Below are 3,363 nucleotides of genomic sequence, written 5' to 3' on the forward strand. Positions count from 1 at the left end.
CTGCAGAGATAAATGACCCACCACTCTGCTTGGCCTACTATGTCATCCACACACCAGCTCCACTTCAATTGCTGGGGCATTTTTTGTCTTTCTGGCAGTCCCTTCCTCAGCCACAGAAATATGCAGATGTTTCCTTCACCACCAACCCCTACTTTTTTCTGCACCTGGAAACACACACACACTGAACACAGGTTTCTTGATTCATTGCTTTTCTTCTGTGCAATTCCCTCTCTTCTGCAGGTGCTTGGTTTGCTAAGCAGTTGTATAGCTTTGTAGGGTTCCAACAGTATGGCATGTCTCTACAGTCTCAGGGAAGAGGAGTTCTGAGCGTGATTTACAGGGCAGTACCTCTGTGCACCAGTACAGGACTAACACCATTTAAGGGCCAACCAAAGCAACCTGTATACTTTGTAGCAGGGAGTGTTGGCATGGGACACCCGTGCTTAACACTGTGCCTCAGTGTTAATTCATGCTGCTGGCTGAATTCCTTCGTACAGGGAGGAGGGCAGGACTGCTGTGCTTTTGCTAATGTCTTAGGTTGCAGCTTATTCATTTCAAATGGTTGCTTTGTGCACTGCTGTTATTCTAGGTCTATAAAAATCTAAAGATCAATATAAAACATCCACAACACCTGGGGCGTTTTGAATTTAACTCAGCTCAAGCCAGGATCCAAAGAAGTGCATTTCAATTGAAAGCAGCCAGTTTATCTACTTCCTTTCTTCTGCTTCAAAAGCTAAGGCTTTCCTGACTGGGTAATCTCTGCAAGACTTCTGCTGCTCAAACACAAGCTGTACCTGAGAGCAGTAGGCATGCACCCACTGATAAAACTGCTTTTGAAAACATTTATCATATGCTCCTTTTCACGAAGCTGCAGTTCAGCACTATGGAACAAACAGGTGCCGCTGGAGGCCATGTTCAGGATGTGATAGAAAATCACTAACCTGCCGAACAGTGGTGCTCTGAGCTGCTCTCTTGGGAAATGTTGGGTCACTTTGATTTTGGTTTCATTTGCACTTTTTTTTCTAGCTCTGCTCTCCTCAATCCCCAGTACCATCACCCTAAACAGAAATGGTTGCTCTCTGCCTCACTGTTATTAACCCTTCCTATCACACTGCTGTCCCAGTTGCTTTTGCCAGCACAAAACAAGCTGCTGCAGTATCGTACCTGTGGCTACTCCGTATTTCTAAAGCCTAGCTCTCACACCACCATAGCCAGAACAGTACCAGAGATTTCAGAATCTAAATTCTGCCTCACTGTAAAGTTGAAAGCTTGTCTTGGCAGCTACTTCACCCATGAGGGAGGAAACTCCTTGGGGCTGCACCGTGGCTGGGCCTGGCAGGTGATGAGAGCTTGTTTGGTAGTTAATAAATGGTAAAGTCATTAGCCCAGTAAATCAGTGCAGATACAAGGTGACAGTCAAAAAGAGCATAAAGCTATTTTATGGGCTTCTCCTTTGGATTCAGACTCCAGCTGGTGGGAACCCACTGCATACCAGTCAGTCTCTACCAATAAACAACGGCACATGCTTACTGTGTGCCTGCAAGAGGCTGGTGTGCTGAACAGGGGACTGGCTGAGACTTGGACTCTGGGCTCACGAACAGGCAGAATAGAAACAAACTTCAGAACGGCCAGCTGGAGGTAATGAGCAACCTCTAGAATGGCTGTGTGTAGGAAGGAACAGCTTTTCCTGTTTTCCAGCTACTGTCTCATGTTGGAAAAAAAAAGTAATCGTCCTTCTCCAGGAGGGAAAGACAACAGTGTGAATTTCTGACCTGCTTTCATGAAGTTAAACAAGTCCTGGGACCAGGGACCAAAACCATAAGCTGTGTGTTCCCAGCAGGAACTTTGAGAGTGTAGCCCTACACATCTGCAAAGGAGAGAAAGGTAAGCCAAGGGCACCAGACCCTGCACGTGTGCTGCAGTCAGAAAATGAAACAGCCTGAACATGAGGGATGCACACAGCCTGCTCAAGAACACCCCAGAACTCTGCAGAGAGGGCACTCTCCTGCTCCATGGGCTTAAAGAATGGCAGGTTGGCCTCCTGCAGGCCCCTCTCACTGTCTCATACTACAAGGAGCACCTCCAAGGCTCCAGCCCAGGGCTAGGCTCAGCAGTCGGGCCCAGTGATGCGTAACTGCAGCTTTCCTTATCTCTGTGGTGAAGAAGTCCAAATGCAGGTGTGCACCCCTAGCACAAAGGGTGCATGAGGCCAGTCTAGCACACAGCTCCTCCAGCACCGCAGCAGCCCTTCACTTTCCATTTCTCTAAGAAAAACAGTCTTAAGTTAAACAAGGCCAAACATGTGGCAACTTGACACTATTTTCCTCAGCCTCTAGGTCACGTTTATTGCAACTTCCTTAAGCTGTAGCAGAACATGAAATTCCTAGACAAAGGTATGTAATACATATACTGTGGGAAAGCAGAGAAGAGAGACAGGCAGGTCTGCTGTTTCAGCTCTGATGTAGCCATGATTGATATCTGCCAGCTCCTCTGACAGCAATTAATGTGCTCACATTAGATCCTTCCCTCGTAAGCTTTCTACTAATGTTTGCACCTGCTTTTTCCTCCTTGTGCCCTGTGCCTTTTTGTCCTAATGAGCTCATAGTCCTCTTTGCTGGAGCAGCACTCAACATTCCCTCCTTCATTAAAACCATGAAATTAATTCATTTTTGACCCAACATCCTGTTGTCTCATATCCCACACAGTGATGTATTCCTAAATCCTCTTTAGAAGCACAGAATCCAGTCCCTTGCAGTAAACACAATGCAAAATGCAAGTATTTTAGGGCAACAGAAAAAACACTCACATAACCTGAAGTCTTCATCCAGTACTGTGCTCCTCAAGCTTTTCAGAACCATCCTTCCTCTTTTTTTTTTTTTTGGTAGAAGTTTCATTTCCCCTTCTCACTTACCCAGTTCTTAACCTCACAGAGGCACTATTCAATCTCTAGCTTTTCTCAAATCCCCAGAGGTCGAACATCAACTTTTTCTTTTTTTTCATTATGAATCAGTTTGTTACTCATTTTCTTCTCTTTTTTTTTTTTTCTTCTTTTTAAATTCAATTTTCAGCAAAACTGAGCCTCAAGATCTACCTGTGTTGATTCAAAGGAACAACAACACTCTTCCTGGGACTGAAGAGGATGGACATTTCTGTGGGGGACAATCAAGAGATGGCACATCTACACATCAGGGAAGGTGAATAGTTTTTTTCTGGGGCTCATAACATCTTTCATTCTCCCGAATGCTTCCTGATGTTCCCCAGGCAGAAAATCACTGCACTGGTAAAGGCAAAAAAAAAAAAAAAAAAAAAAAAAAAAAAGAGCAAGAAAACAACCCAATTATCAAAGCCATGACATCATCCAAA

Source organism: Lagopus leucura, unplaced genomic scaffold, assembly GCF_019238085.1.
Source record: "Lagopus leucura isolate 7727_CA_CO unplaced genomic scaffold, USGS_WTPT01 Super-Scaffold_100157, whole genome shotgun sequence".
NCBI classification, from domain to species: Eukaryota; Metazoa; Chordata; class Aves; order Galliformes; family Phasianidae; genus Lagopus; species Lagopus leucura.